Source organism: Marmota monax, unplaced genomic scaffold, assembly GCF_021218885.2.
Source record: "Marmota monax isolate L192 unplaced genomic scaffold, Marmota_monax_Labrador192_F-V1.1 WCK01_AAM20220418_F8-fsc00104, whole genome shotgun sequence".
Classification (NCBI taxonomy): domain Eukaryota; kingdom Metazoa; phylum Chordata; class Mammalia; order Rodentia; family Sciuridae; genus Marmota; species Marmota monax.
The window spans coordinates 4,446,990-4,464,444 of record NW_026693836.1 but is presented as its reverse complement, the minus strand read 5'-3'; the positions used below and the strand labels follow the sequence as shown (position 1 = coordinate 4,464,444).

General features: G+C 32.6%; 1 protein-coding gene across 1 annotated transcript in view; it reads left to right on the top strand.

Annotated features, from left to right (window-relative positions):
- The window catches only part of Sesn3 (sestrin 3), a 65,974-nt gene that overhangs the window by 17,101 nt on the left and 31,418 nt on the right, over window positions 1-17,455 (top strand). The window lies entirely within an intron of this gene.

The following is a 17,455-nucleotide window of genomic DNA, read 5'->3' as shown; positions in this document are numbered from 1 at the left end:
ATCAAACCCAGTGCCTCATGCATGCTAGAAGCACTCTATCACTGAGCCACAACCCCAACCCTCTAAGATTGCTCTTAAGGAGGGAATTGGTTGAACAAATTACGTGTCATAAATACAGTGCAATACTGGGCAACTTTCAGGATGTAGATCTATGTGTAGTAGAAGTAGACAAATATCTAGTAGGTTATTGAGTGGAAGAGGCTGGTTTTGAAAGTATGTGAAGTTTTTTATTTTCATTTTTTAAAAAAAGAGTACAGAAGGATGGAGTCAAAAATTAACAGTATTGATTTCTTAGTGAAAAGGATTATAGGAGATTATTTTTACCATCTACTTCTCTTCATTATCTTTTTGTTTTGTTTTTAACGTTAAACATGTATTTTTTTAAAAATTTAAAGGCTATTACTGTTTTTAAATAATACAGAAGAACAAATAACGTAAGTGAAGGATAGTGAAGAGAGGAAATTCAAATGAGATGATAAATTTAAGATGCATTTATATTTGGATGAAAACAAAAGTTCATAGTAGCTTTGAGTAAATCACCAAGGGAATAATAGTATATGTGACTAATAAGAACTCATATGTAAACTTTGATATATATATAATGAACTGAATGAAGTTATTGTGGCTGTCTATATAGCATATTCCTTTATGCTGTCATATCAGTTGTGCTAGGATTTTTCTTCAGGAACCTGAAATATTTACTAATATTTCATTAGAAAATCAGTATTTCTCCTTAATTTCCAATTTAAAAGATAGCTGCAGTCATATTGTTCTATTTTTATAGCATGTGGTAGTTAACAAGACATTGCACAAATTTTATTTTTTAAAATTAATTTATTTTCATTAGGTGTACATGACAGCAGAATGCATTTTGATTCATTGTGCACAATTGCAGCACAACTTTTCATTTCTCTGATTGTACACCATGTAACGTGGCACCATATGTGTAGTCATACATATACCTAGGGTAATAATGTTCATCTCATTCTACTATCTTTCCTGCCCTCATACCCACTCTCACCTCCCTCCCCTTTGCCCCATCAAACTTCCTCCATTTTCCTCACCCTCCCCCGCCCCCCACCCCATTATGGATCAGCATCCACTTATCAGTGAGAACATTCGGCCTTTGGTGTTTTGGCATTGGCTTACTTAGCTTAGCATGATATTCTCTAACTCCATCCATTTACCTGCAAATGCCATAATTTTATTCTCTTTTAAGCACAAATTTTAGAAACATACAATATGTAATTGGATGTAGAGATGTTATCTAGACCTGAAGATAGAAAAATATGGTTATTTTATAAAAATTTAGAGAGTTGTTTAATGCTATGTATGTTCTGGTTTTTTAAAAGAATAAAATGTATCCAGAATCTGACCTTGATTTTAGAGAGCTTATTGTGTGGTTGGAGAGAAAGATGTTTCTATAAATAACTATAAAGAAAGGTAAAAATGGAAAAATATACTCTTTTGACATATATTTAGTTGTGGATGAACCTTTATTTATATTTATTTATTTTTATGTGATGCGAAGAATCAAATCCAATGCCTCACATATACTAGGCAAGTGCTCCACCACTGAGCCACAACTCCAGCAACCCCCTTTTGACTTTTTATAGATATTCATAGATTATTATTTATCATCAACAATTGTGAAGGCACGGGAAAAATTCAGTCATCCAAGGATGTTACAATGTGGTAAAGAAGGGTAGTTAAATACTTGTTCTAGTTTTCAAGGGAGAAAGATGTGCTTTTGATGACATTCTTTATTCTTAATAACTTTTTAAAATCTAAATTTTAATTCTTGAAAATGGAAAAATTAATGTTATAGGTAATATTATAGATTTGCTTTAATCTGTTATTTTATAAATGAGTGTTTCTTAACTGTCTTTCTTTTGCATTTTTAACACTTTGAATCATTTATTGAGCAAGATAGTGAATCAAGGGATTCCTGTGAGCCAAATAATTTTCCTAAACCAAGTCCATTTTATAAATCGTTTATTTGTTAGATGATCTTTAAACATTTCAATTTAGTTATATTGTACTTTATGCACTCAATATGGCATATTTCTAATAACGAATGTTTATGCAGTAGATAAAATCACACTATTTTAAGCTTTACAGGTATTTATTCATATACTATTTCCACTGTCTGTTTTGTTAGCCTCCTATTCATTCCACTGGTGAGGGAAGGATTCCCAACCTTGAATCATGAGGGTGGCTGAACATGCGACACCCATCACTGGACAGATGAGATCAACAGCAATTTATTAGTCATATATACTCACAGCCCAGGGGAGGAGGACATTTCATCCATGCAAGGCCACATGGAAACTGCACTTGGAAACAGAGTGAGCAGCCAGGAGCAGTGGGAAGCAAGCTTTGTGGAATCAAAAGGATGAAGAGCTCCCTGGTTTCTGCAGGAAGCTGTGATTGGCTTGTTTGAATAATTCCATGGGCTGGCAGTGAACTGAAGCCTGTTACTGAGGAATAAGTAGGAATTATACCTAGTTCACTTGATTAGGAGGATGTTTGACCAGGGGACCTTATCTACATGAGTAGAGTGGGGAAGAGATCTTGCAGTTAGGTGATTTCAGGTCCTTATGATATTACCAGATGTCAAGGCAGCACATAATATTGAGCTCTAATTTTAGGCTTTATACCATACTACCCTATAAGGTATGTATTATTATTGTCCTCCATTTTATAGATGAGGATATCAGATACACAGGATAACTTGCTTAAAACTATGACATCCATTCCCCGCCTCCCAACCTCCCACCCAACTATTCTCTGCTTGCTTTCCTTTCCTTAGACGGACATTCTCAATATCTAAAAAGGAAAGCATATGAAAATTCAAAGTTTTACCTCCATTTCTATCTTATTAATAGAAGTCAATTATCTTACTATTTATTATTAATTGCCAAGGCGTTTTCATCCAAGAGCCTGATGATTCTATCTCCTTTCCATTCATAATTCTACAAACTGATTTAGGCAAACACATTTGCCTTTCTTGATTGAGAGCTGCTAGACATAGTCTTCATCAAGAGAGGTGAGAGATTCAGTTTTCTTTTTCAGATCCTTTAAAATAAAAGTAAATAATAAGATAATTTGGATTTTGTGCTAGTATGAAGGCAATGGTCTGTTGGTCTTTATTTCTATAAACCAGTATTTCCATGAGTAACTTGGTTATGTTTCTTGTAAACATACAAAATACCTTTTGATAAAAATTTTGCTGACTTACTTGATTGCAACTTTGGAGTTGGCAAAGTTGATTTGTCATTATTGTTTTAAAAATATACTTTTCTATATGCCAGGAAGTAGTTGATGATTATCTGGGATGGACTTCCTTTCACTCTAATTATGTCAGAGCAGCTCATCCTTCTCTTGATAAAATTGGATATTTTGTGTGTGTGAATTTGGTTTTCAAATAATGAAAATGTAATAATAAGATGCTTCAACTAATTCTGCTTTTGATTTTAATTTTTTTTAAAGCATGGCCAAAGCCTTGATACAAGGAAGGCAAGTATTTATTCATAAAATATTATTTATAATTAACTGTATGTCATAAAGCAGATTTTGTACATTTGGGTTTTCTTCATTTCTTTCACCTTGCCTGTGAACTTTGTCAAATTAAATTTTTGAAAATAAGAACAATTTAGACCTTTATTTAGTAGATTCATGAATCTAGTGTATTGGGATAATAAGTTTCTTTTGCCTTCCTTTTTGTTTTAGTAAGAACTATGCTTAGGTGATGTAGTGGTAGAAAGCATCATGTCAGTTCTGCTTTAACATTTATGAAGTTTGTTTCATTATATAGATTAGGAAATAGTTTTAGCAAAACAGTGAATTTTTATATTATTCTGCAAGTCTATTATTAGCTCTGTCTGTCTACATCTGCTATTACAACAGTCCATTCAATTTCAGATATCCTCCCTTCTCAGCTGAATAACTTACAAGCTGTAGCCCTTCCAACACACACTTTTTTTAAGTAACCTCAGGCCTTTTTCAATATAAAGTGACATATATTTCTGTCAGGTTTTTTAAACCACTTAACCTACATAAAACCCTGGTGTCATTTTTAGTACATTCCTTTAAAGAAAATCTATAAGTGATATTGTGTGTGTGTGTGTGTGTGTGTGTATGCCCGCGCGCGTGCATGTCATGCCCTCAGCTTCGTGTCATGCCCTCAGCTTCGTGTCATGCCCTCAGCTTCGTGTCATGCCCTCAGCTTCATTTTCCCTGTAAGTACTGTGGTTTTTATTGCATTATTTTTTGCAGGGATTTTTGTTTGTTTGTTTTTAGGCCCAACATGTTGTGTTACAGCAGAATGATTATAATTAAAAATCTTATCTACATTTTAAAATTTATCTTTGGATTTTAGTTAATTTTATTAGAATAATATGTTTAATTCAGGATAATCTGTACTAATTATAAATGTAAAAATTAGGTATAGGAATTCAGTGGTTTCTTTTTTTCTTTTAATTGAATCACTTTAGAACACAGATGTCTTCAACCTTTATCACCTGTGAGGGCACAATATGGAACTTCACCAATGTATAATAAAAGCACTGTTGATTATTGTGAAATTATTAAAATTTTGCTTCAGGGGGATATTATGGAGAAAAAGCATAAAAATTTCACATTATGATCTCTAGTATTTTTTATTAAATATATGTGTGTGTGTGTGTGTACCTACACACCTTGGAAAGATAAAATAAACCATGTTAACAGTTGTTGTTGTTTTGTGGTGCTGGGTATTGAACCCAGGACCTGTGCAAGTAAGGCAAACACTCTACAAACTGAGCTATTATCCCCAGCCCAACAGTGGTTATTTTTGTATGTTGATATTATAAAGGATTTTTATTTGTTTATTTATACCACCTGAACAAAGTGTTATAGTCAAGAAAAAAAGAAAAAGAAAAACTACAGAGAGAGATAGTGTACACAAATAGATGTTGGGGAGATATAATATTTTATTTTATTTTATTTTTTATTTTTTTTTAAATTTTTTATTGTGGGTTGTTCAAAACATTACAAATTTCTTGACATATCATATGAGATATAATATTTTAATTTGTTTCTTAATGAAGCTCTTGGAAAAATACAAACTGTATTGAGGGGAAATTAATAAATCTTGCCAGGTATAATTCTATCTAAAATTTGAACATACAGCTATATTTCATTTTGTGGTTACTGTATTCTTGACAGAGCACTAGATTCTTTTCTTTATACCTTGTTTTATTTAATTCACATAGCAATCTTGTGAAGTTGAGATATCATCCTTACTGCATGAAAGAATACATTAACATTTAAAGAGATTAAATATTTACCTACAGGTTGGATGTTGCACTAATATAATCATACCATAATACTTTTCTTTTTCTCTGGGAAAATGTGTATTTGGGGAGCATTTCACTTGTTTTTTATTTGTAATAAGGAGAAAACAGCCATCTTATTCTCTTAAGTTAGAAGAAGCACATATTTTCTAGGGAAAAAAGGTTGTTACCTTTTGTGGCAAAGGATTGCTTTATAACTTTATGGAATATTGCCACTCAAGATTTATGTATCTATATTTCATGTTTTGCCAATACAGAAATAAATTTTACTTATTAATGAAATCAACCTGTTATATATTTTCATGCATTTCTCTAAGAAATCAATTTAACATTAACAAAATACAAAAGTATTTTGTATTTATATGTGCTATATGAAATACAGACATCTTGGTGTGTATTTAAAACATATGCCTACTAAATTCAGAAGATTAAATCATCGTGTATGCCTATGCAAACTGTTTTTAAAATAATTTTATTCACATTAAAGGTAAGAGTGACTTGACTTTGGTAAATTCACTGCTATTGATTATAAAGACAAGTCATTATATGATTAGTCTGAGGCTTCTAAAAACTACCATTCGACTAGTTTTATTGGCTTGGAAATGAACTTTGTCAATGGAACTTAATTCTTAGGATTTGTTACCACTCATGTAACTGTGCTGAAAAATGTCATAGTTGTTCCCAGTGTGATACACTCATCTTAGAGGAATTGATAATTTGGGGTACAACCAGGGAAACTAAAATTCTTTGCATTACAAAATAGAATTAGCTTTTGAAGGGCTAATGGTAAAAACTCAGAAGGAAGATTTGCCCCTTGAGCCTTTGCCCTTTTGGGTGCTTCTGTTTGGACCCACGCTCCCAAGTTCAGAGAAAGCAATAGCAGTCCTTGTGAAGGAGAAGCAAGGCACTCCCACCAGCAGCCAGTACCAGCTGCCAGCCATTCGAAGGAAGCATTTCAACCTACCGGCCAACCCATATGCCTCAATAGCTGTGAACATGCTTGGCACACTGATGATCATCTAGTTCTTCTTTTAGAAGAGAAAAATGTATTTCTGGAAATTTTATTCTAGGGAAAGAGCAGCTGTATTTAAAGGCCTGGTAGCATTATATGAACTCCCTAACAAAAGCTTGAAAAGTTAAAACTCGATATATCAGGCCATCTTAATCTTGAATGCTAAAGTTAAAATTCCATAATTTTTTAATGGAAATATCTGAGAATGACAAATCCATTCATTATTTTGTAAAAGACTTTCAAAAATTATTTGTAATATGTTGTATATTATAAAGATTGTAAAGTAACAAAGATTATTCATCTTATAAAGATTATTTTTAAAACAACCTTCATCACATATAAAATTTCTTATTGTAATCATTGGATTTATTTGGGAAAAAAAAAACTAAAGAAAGAAGAAAATCACTAAGCATCATAAATTCTGACAATATATTTTTATTTTTAATTTTTTTAGAGTGGTATATTTTCTTGATTGGATCATTTATAGAGAACAGAGTATAGAACATTGAAAAGAATCTTAGATGTATTTAAAATTAAAGTGATTCTTTTATTAAAATAAGTAAATATATAATTTTCAAAATTGCTTTGTATCTGTAATATAATCTTTGTATCTGTAATGTAAGGTTTTTTCCCTAATCTTCATTTTATCAAATTCCAGAACTTGAAGGCTTATCAGTTTATAAGTAGATTAAATAAAATGTTTTTTTGAAAATAATAAAATATTTATTTTAAACTAGTAAAAATAGTGGGGAAGTAATTTTTAAAATATCATGTATTTTGTTTCTGAAAACTTTCTGTAGCATTTAGAATTTCTCATAGCATTCTCTATAACCATACAATGTTAATGCAAAAAGACTCTCAGGGATTGTCTTTTTCACTTTTCAGATGAGAAAAATTGATGCCCTGGAAACTAATCAAGGTCTTTCAATGTTCAATAAGGGAAAAGAACTCTGATTATTAGTACTTTTTTCATTATGTCACTTAGCATTGAGTCATATGACATTCTGATTATTATTGTTTGGGTATGTATGTCTAATTATACCAACTAGTTTGTATGTCCCTTTATACTTTGCATGGTCTTTCTTAATATCAGTCTCTATATAAACTGCTTAACAATGAAAAATTCAGTTTGTATGTACTGGTTAGTTGCTTTCGTTGATATGAAAGTACCTGTCCTATCCAACTCTAACCCCCATTTCTGAGTATAAAATGATAGAATAATGGGGAGTAGTGGTGGTTAGAAAACATACTGAGTCATTGAAAAAAAAAATGTGAGCAAGTGGCAAGATAACCTAAATGTGAAGTTGTCATTATAGAGTGTTAAATGTTTAGGTCTTTAAATACAAATTAATTAAATATTTGACTCTTGCCAGCACTTCCATCTCCTTGAAACTCATATCTACCTATATTCCTGCCTTACAAACATATATCGCAGGATTATTAGAATCAACTTCGATACTACCTCATTGTGATGACTTATTTTATGTCGGTGACTCCATTATTCATCCACACAGTCATCCAATGCAGGATTCTGTAAAGCACTCTAAACTTCTCTCATTGCTTTAGTACCTTCACATCCAGTCAGTCACTCAATTGTGTTTTTTGTTTCCCACGTAGTTTTCAACAGTTTCTTTCCTAAATCTATACTGCCTAGGTAACCCAAATCTTCTCTTTCCTAGATAACTGTAGTAGTCTACCTAATAGATCTGTTTCCTTCTGAGTCCCACAACCCAGTCCATTTTTTAACAGATGTCAGAAATATTTTCCTAAAAGACAGTCATTTTACTATTACCCATTGTTTATATATGACCTGAAACCTCTTTAGTATGGCATTTATGATATAACTCTTGCCTATGTCTCTAGTCTTATTCTGTGACAAATTTTCAGGGGTCATATATAACATATAATTCCCAAAGTGTGTCATATCTTTGTATTTGCTTTTCCTTTTGCCTGACATGTTGTGCATACTTAGACCTATCTATACTTTTCTAGGTAGCCTGACACATTCCTTCTTAAAATTCTATCTTATCTGGAAGGTTTTTTTGATCTGAAGTCCTTCAGGCGAAGTTAGGCATTCCTATTTTGGCCACAGCAGTTATAGTTCCTAATATGTATTATAATTGTGCATTCATATTTATTCTCTTCTCATTTTCTTGGGCTTTAGTTCAAAATTTTAATAGCATATTCAACAATTATGTTTTGTAGCTCTACATCTCCAAAAAAGTGCCAAATATTTAAAAGCTTGTGTAGGAGCCTTTGTTGCCCAAGATTAGTGTCAAAGAATTTTACTTTATGTTTCCTTGAGGTTAGCACATATGCTTTATTTATCTTTGAACTTCTAGTACTTAGCTCAAGATCTTACAGGTAATAAGCCTATTCCATTAAGGATGCTATGACAAAAATCAAAGATTGGGTGAGTGAAACAACATTTTTATTTCTACAGTTCTGGTGGCTAAGAAGTCCTGGTGCCAACAGGTTTGGTGTCTGATGAGGGCCCACTTTTTGGTTCATTGTGAAGAACTGTCTTCTTACTGTGTCCTCAACATAATAAGAAGGGACCTCTGGAGATCCCTGTGTTCTCTTTTGTAAGGGCACTAATCCCATTCCTAGGGCTCCAGCTTTATGACCTAATCATCTCCCAAAGGCTCCACTCCTAATATCATCATGCTGGGAGTTAGAGTTTTAATTTATAAATTGGGGGGGGGGGTGCACACATATATTTTGTCCATAATAGCCTTAAAAAAATCTGTTGAGTGAATCAATAGTTCTTCTTATAAGAGTTATAGTATTAAATTTCATAGTTTTTAAATTCTGCTTTGTGTTGACATTTAATTTACTCTTCTAAACCCAGTATTTCCTTTTCGTTCAAAGTTGATATTAAAGGTCTGATTAGATTCATGTTCAAGGTTTTTTGTTTGTTTGTTTTTTGGAATATAGATATTTTCCTCATCCTTTTTATGGTATTTTAAATTGATGGAATGGATTCCTGTTACGTGGGATTACACACTCAAAGGAAAAATACATATGCGATTTTACTAAACTTTCAAATTCCTCTCCATAGGGGTGTTTAGTTTTGCATTCTTATAACCACTTATAACCATTTTGAAACTACACGTTCCCTTAAACTCTGTGAATAAGTACACTGCCTAACTTGGATTCATAGCAACCTGATATATGAATTACAGTACTTGCTTTTCTCCTTTATGACTTGTATTTTGTCATCATTGTATTTAAAAAGATCTTAAAACTATTCTGTCATTCTGTTTTCCATTGGAATAATCTAAGCCCTTTAATTGTTTTTATAGGCAAGCTAGTAGATGCTGTATATGAAGGCTTAACTTAAAACTCTGCTTTTCCCTCATACCAAGATAACTACATTCACAGCATATTTTTGTTTGTTTGTTTCTCAAAAAAGACTAGTAGCTATCAAGCATCTATGGAACAATATTAGAATGTTATGTAACTGAAATTGCCTCTAATAGGAATTTTACTTTCTAAAACTCTCAATTTTAATTTAATTCTTAATCTAATTTGGATACAATTTTAGTAGGTAATGCTTTCTAAAACTCAGGGTGAAGTTTTATTACACGGTACAGAAACTTTAAGAAACTGTGTAAAAGCAAACTCTTTAATATTTCTATGGGATTTGATCTTATAATTACTAGTATTAAAGTATATTGTTTATGTGTTAATAGGGAAGCATTGAGGTAGGTGGTTATTATGAGCTTACATTATCTCAGGTGTAAGACTTGTAGTTCTCTTCTCATTTTCTTGGGCTTTAGTTCAAAATTTTAATAGCATATTCAACAAGAAAGTGCCAAATATTTAAAAGCTTGTGTAGGAGCCTTTGTTGCCCAAGATTAGTGTCACAGGTTGCAATTTTATTACTGATTCCTAAGAAAATTGTACAAATATGGGAAACTTCAGGTACTATTTGTTTTAACAATGTAAGAAACTAAAGAAAGAATCCATGAAAAGTAGTAGATTGATGTCCAGTACTATGTTTAACTTATTAGTTTAATTTATTCATGTTTCTAATAATAAGAGAACTTCCTTAATTTCAAAAAATGCTCTTATTCTGTTTAAAGAAGAGAAAAAGGGATGCAAGGGGCTATAGCCAGACTTTTTAATCCAATTCAATAAATATTTGAGATTCTATTATTTTTACTTTGTTGTGCTATGACGCTACAAATACTGTGTTAGAAATTGATATATTAAGGTCAAATGTTGAATATCTCTTGATTTATTGAGTACTATAATGAAGCAAAAATCAGAATAGTTGTATAGATATTCACCATTAATGTATGGTTAACATTAAAGTATGATTTCTACTGAATGCTTATTGCTTTTTGTACCAACATAAATTAAAAAAGAAATTATAAGTTGAACCATTGTAAAATGTGGAGCATTCACTAAATATGAAAACTTGACTGCACTTTGAACAGGTTCAGTTTTCTGCTGAGTAATATTTAAGGGATTTTGTTACTGGCCAAGGGAAAGCTTGTTTAGAAACTTAGCTATACTGGGGTGCATACTTAATTCATTAGCTACCTTTTGCTATATGGATATACATTTTTAATTCTTCGTACAATTTAATCCTTTTAGTTCTGAGATGAGTCCCATTCATCTTTGAATAATTTTACTGCTTCTACAAGAAACACTGCTAATTTCTACTATCTGCCATACTAAGGTTGAAGCACACAAAGATGAACAAAGGACTATTCCAGTCTGTTAGGAATTGGCTTAATAGAGGAGAGAGAAGATAAAGAAATTGCTGGCTACAGTTCTAATAAAGAAAATGCTTTTGAGTGGAAATGTTTTGAGATTTTTGACAATCCATATGTATTGTTGAAGAAGGCTAAATTTTACACTGTAAGTTAACAGAATTTTTGTGATACTCAAGTTACTCTACCCAGAAGGAAGGACTTGATAGCCTTGGTTTTAATAACTCAGTTAAAAGCAGTCTATTCCTGAGTCTCAAGCTCTAAGAATGAGATAGGATTCCCAGTATGAAGGGAAATTTCGAGTGCTCTTTGAGGTATTAGTGAACTTCCACTCTCTGTAGTGCCTCTCTGAGCTCCTGATACTCAGTGGTTCCTTGAACCACTCTATCTCCAAATAAGAAGAAAGATAATGGTGTGATTTGGAAGATACTCAGCTTCAGTGCCATTGCCATTATATGTTTCGAGATCTTTTCTTGCCAAATGACCTTGGATCTTAGTTTTTAATAATACTTCAAATTACAATACATGTTTTAATCCAGCATGGGATGTCACAATTTTTAAAAATAATCCTTTAGGGATGGGAGGAACAGTTGTATGTTCCAGATAATGATTAACATTTAAAGTTGAGTTTCTTATAAAATTACACTCCATTACAATTAATCTAATTTAAAAACTGTTCTTTTCTCCTTTAGGGTTAGAGAGTTTTTAAAGCAATTTTTTTGTGTTCTTTTCCGTTTGCTCTTTCCCTTCAAATATGCAATATCATTAATTTCTACAAAAAATTCTATTATTTGAAATTATTTGCCAAGGAATAAATACATGGCACCTGCATTATTTCATAGCATTGAGCCAACATCTCTGTTCCTTTTTCAATATTTCTGACAAAATGGAACATCTACAAACAACAAAGTAGAGTCAATAACTAAAATATACTATTTGTATTTACAATTACAACTGGCTTTCTTTACATTTACAAACAAAATTTTTGTTTGGTCCATATGTTTCATGTTTAAGATATTTTGTCATTATGGTATATTCAAATGTTGAGGTTATTAAACTATCTCTTAAGGATGTCTTTAAAAATTGTGAGGTTAATATGTTCAGACTAGTCAGATTACACTTTGCCAGAACTTTTTTAAGTCTCTTCTTTAAATGTCTCCATGGAAAATTAATTACACATTCTACTATTAGTATTCTTTTCTCCTATGGAGATAAATACATAAGCAGCTTTTACATTTTAATGTATACAAATGCACACTTTTTGCTTTTCTAGTTCCTAGTGGAATAAACTGAAGAAAAGTAAAGTGAACATTACATCTAATAATTTATTTTAAAGCATTATGTAGTTTAAAAATGCAGCAACTAATTCTAATTGGCAGTCACCCTTTAGGGGCAAGTAATTTGCTGATTATTCCTAAAGACTCATAATTTTAAGAGTTCCTAACTTCTAAGTATCTTCATTTCTATTGGGATAAATTTATGTAAAGTGATCTAGTAAACTACTCAGCTATTGTCAAAATAAGTAATTTTCTAAATATAATTCAACTCTATCCTTTTCAGTGTTTTTTGTTTCCCCTGCAGATAATTACTGAATAGACATTCTCAACTGATTATTTCAGCTGTATCTGAAAAAAACTTCTTTGTTAGCATTATTAAGATCACAAGTCTGGGAAAATAATCTTTTAGAACATAGAAATGACACATAGAAAGTATTTTATAACTAGTGTATCTTGATTGAAATGGTGGGATTTTATGGGGAAAAAAGCAAAATATGAGTTGTCTAACTTATTTGAAAATGGATCACAATTAAAGTTATCACTGTTTAAAGTTTTTCAAATACTTTTATACTCCTTATTTTTAACACTGGAGTCAATATTTTATATAATTTCTTTCTAGATAGTGATATCAAGGTTGCATTCAAATTAAGAGCAAAGAACAGTAGCTTCCAACTTTTTTATTGTTGTAGGTTATTTTTTGGTTTTATCAGTTTTTTTTACAGTTTTAACATTCAAATCAATTTTTCTACAAAGGTATCTTAATACTTGTGTATTATGCTTACCTCCCTGAATTTGCAGCCATTTTCTTTCTTTACGTTATCCTGGTTACTGAAAAATGCTATGCAGCAGGCTGAACCTTTGGCAGTGATTAAAATAGATGAAATTTGCATTGTTTTTCATGGTTCCCACAGTCCACCTTGGCTTTTAATGCTGGATATGTGGTTAGCGCAGTTGAGGTTCTGAATTTGTCACTTATTTAATGTTCATAAACTAAAGTAGTAGTCACATGCGGCTAGTGGCTACTATAATGACAGTATAGCTAAAGAAACTCAAGGGCTTATTTGTTGGTTGTTGTTTTCACAGATTTAAAGGCCATTGTGTAAAATTCACTAATATGGTCTGAGTCTTTTATTCCCTAGATAAAAATATTAGCTTTATCTCAGATACTTAAAGAAAAGGAGCCATGATGCTCCCCCCCCCCCCCCCTTGAAGTTAGCATGGCTTCAAAACACCCTTAAATTTTTGTATTCATGTTGAGGAAGTACAGCTATTCTAGTTTGACTTTCGTGTGTGTGTGTGCGCGCGCGTGCGTGCGTGCGTGTTTTGACATTGGGGGAAATGGGCAGAAGGAAAAATAAAACGTACTTTATTTTGTATTGTGCTTTGCAGTTTTTACATTTTTTATGTTTTCTCAAATCTTCTAAATGGGGAAAGCTGAGGCCCAGAATTGACATTGTGAGGAGAAAATACTTCTCAGCATGAGAGAAATTCTTACATTGAGAAGGGGCTATAAAAAGATGACTTAAAAGATTTAGTTGGGAGCCGGGTGCAGTGGTGCACGCCTGTAATCCCAGCAACTTGGGACATTGAGTTGGGAGGGTCTGAAGTCTGAAGTCAGCCTAGGAAATTTAGCAAGACCCTTTTTCAAAATTTTTTTAAAAAGGGCTGAAGATGCAGCTCAATGGTAAAGCACCCCCCAGGTTCAATCTCCTGTACTGGGGCAAGGGGAGCAGGGGAAATTCAGTTGAAAAAAGGTGATTATAAGGTTTGTCTGCTATATCAAGCTTCTTAGATAAAGATCCAAAGATAATCCTGTGAGTCTGAGCCAGGGTTACTGCTGAATATGGTGACTTTATAACCTGTAAAGGAAAGTGAAGAACAACAACTAGTTTAGGGGAAAAGATTGGTTTAAGCCTGATTTTAAGGTGCTAATGTTGCATCCAGATGATGTCACAAAATGCCCCAAAGACAAGACTTATGGGCAGAAAAAGGCTCGCTTGTTGGGCAAATATAGGAAATTTCAGAAGTCACATGGCATGTTCATTTTCATATTTCAAGCCCTTATTTTCCCCTCATCTGCTCCACCAAGATGGTACTATAACTGTAACAAATTTCAGTAGAATTTTGTTTGTATAATGATGCAAGCCATGAAAGAGAAGCTCACTTGAAAGAGTGAACAAAGGGGGAAGAAATGTGACAAAGAAAAATTATAATGGTAAGCTCTCAAACAGGTTAGTTGGTTGGATGGTTCATGTAGAAGCTGAACACAGGGAGCATTGCACAGAAGGTGGTGATCTGAATTGTTCAAGGAGAATAGAAGCCTGTGAGAAACTCAGCTATAATCTAAAGAATGTGCTTACATAAAAAGCAGAAATAGAATGGTGGTACCCATAGGTGGAGGTGAGGGGAGATAGGGAGTTGCTGTTAAATAGTGTAAAGTTTCAGTTATGCAGGATGAAAAAGCCCTAGAGATCTGCTATACAATAAAGTACTTACAGTTAACATCACTGTATTGTATGCTCACTTGTTAAAGGGTAGATCTCATGTGTTTTTTTAATAGAAAGAGAAAGAAAGAGTCCTTGATACTTTCCTGGAGACTGTAGTATGAACAGGAATTGAAACAAAGATCCTGTGAACTGGTGGATTTTTTTTTTTCTTTTCTTTTCCCAATTTGGCACTATCTGGGTTTACTCTTGATTTGGTCCAGAACATTTCTACAATTATGCTAAAGTTCTTGATCCTGGGATTGAATAGGCTTGACCATAACTCTGTAGAGCTATAGTTTATCATTTCAAAAGGAATAAACATGCCTGAAGATGTGATTTAAGAAAAAAGAAAAACCAAAGGAAGATTCCGGAGCAGCACTGTCCAGTAGAGCACTTTGCAGAGGCAGATAGAGATGTCAGCACCATCCTGTGGGAGCTGTCACCACAGGTGGTTGTTGAAAACCTGAAGTATGACTAATGAAACTGAGAAACTTTATTTAATTTTAATTTAAATTTTATCATATGTGGCTCATGGCTCTCATATTGAGCAACACGGGTCTAGAGATTTCAAGAAAGTTCATCAGAGTGTGAATGAAGTAGGAATGCAGTCCTTGGCATGGGATTTGAATGAAAAATTAAGGAAAGGGTATGACTGGATCTCCAGTTTATGGTTTAAAATGAATCTTTTGGATATTGTGATGTTATATTTCTTTTGTGTTTGAACTAATGAATGTTAAAAACATACACAGATAGAGGTTGGCAAAATTTCCTTTCAAAGTACAATGAATTGAGAGTAGAATTTATGAATTGCTTTGATCATTTAAAAAATGTTTTTCACCATTATGAATATACAAAATAGTCATCCATCATGTACAGATGTAAAAACCAGGCTGATTATTTAAAAATTGATGCCATTGAAAAATACAATTAAGGAACCATACATGATGAAAAACTTTAAAATTAATTTTCTAGTCAATGAGTAAACAGTTCTCTTAGGTCAGTCTGCATGGTTTTTCTCCTGGACTGCTACCATAGCTTCCCAGCTAGTTTTTTGGTCTGTGGCTCATGTACTACCTCACCCCTAGAATTGTATTACTAAAAACACAAATCTAAATCACATCTCTGCTTAAGAATTTTTTACTACAAATCAACATGTAATAAAAGTTTTCAATCACACTTTTGAAATTAGTAGGTGAAGAGAACTGATGAAAACAAAATTGTTAAAACATTTTTGTTAGTACATTGGCAATAAACAACAAGAAGGTTAGAGATACTTACAACTTAAACTCTAGTTAAATCTGCTTCTGGGAATATTTCTAAAGAAACAATTTTAAACACTATAAAATATGCCCAGGAAATTGCTTTTCACATAGTAGTAGAGAATGTCTGAAATTTTATTTTCTATAGGGAAGCAAAGAAAAGAAATCTATTATTCTCTTATAAGTTCTTTTTCTGGATCAATCTATATTATGGTTACTTAGACAAGAAGTGCCAATACTGGAAATTCTGAATCCATTTTACATATAGACCTCTAGCATGCTTGACCAGTAAATTGAGACCTATTATCATCACTTTATAATCTAGATGCCATATTTTTTGTAAAACATAAGTCATTTAAGGTTTTCATTATGTAATCTATTTATTTATTTCAGTTGAACCCTGAAAATATATGAAGAGTATGTGCTAAACTCATGAGGAATGGGACCATGTATTTTCTCCTTACCAAATATCATCAAAGTCTATCACTCTCAAAAAAATTATTGAATGTCTTACTTTGTTAGTTTGTTTTGTAACTGCTGTAAGGGATTTTCAGTGTTTAAATAACTACTTTGTCTTTGGTAGTCTCTTTGATTTGTAAGGAATAAAAAAGACTTAAGTTACCTACTAGTAGAAAAGGAAGCATGAATATAAATGACCATGACTAAGTTTTACTTTTTCTAGGAACCCATAGAAACTGGTGCTTTTCCCTCCTTAGAAGCAGGTATCTCTTGATACCTGCCTGGTGCTTTTCATTTATTCCTCTCTGCCTCTGCTTCTGAGTACTATTTTGTTTCTCTTCTGTAAGATGACATTGCTTTCACATAACTCTAGTACATAGTCCTAAGAGGAGAATTATTCTGCTAAGTACTGTCAACTCTAGGCAGAACTTTTACATCAAGGTTCCATGGGCTGCAGATCAGCTTCTATTTTGACTGGTAGGGATCTTGCTCTGGTCAGATGTGGCAGGGAGACAAGTTCAAGTGAAAGAGATATTGCATTTTCAGATAAGGAAATATCTGAGTTATTTTCAGCTTAGAAGTTTCCTTGGGAGGATTTGGTGATATCTGAAGCTTTATACACTATTTTCTAATAGATATGTGCTCCGTTATTCCTCAGTTTTTTCCCACTCAGTCTTTATTATTTTTATAAACCATGGCATAGTTCTTAGCTTTGTAGGACTTCTTTTTCAAAATCTTAGGATATTTTATTGTTAAAAAATTAAGTGGTTAGGGGGCTGTGGCTCAGTGATAGAGTGCTTGCCCAGCACGTATAAGGCACTGGGTTTGATCCTCAGCACCACATAAAAATAAATAAAATAAAGGTATCATGTCCATCCACAACTAAAAAAAAAAAAAATTAA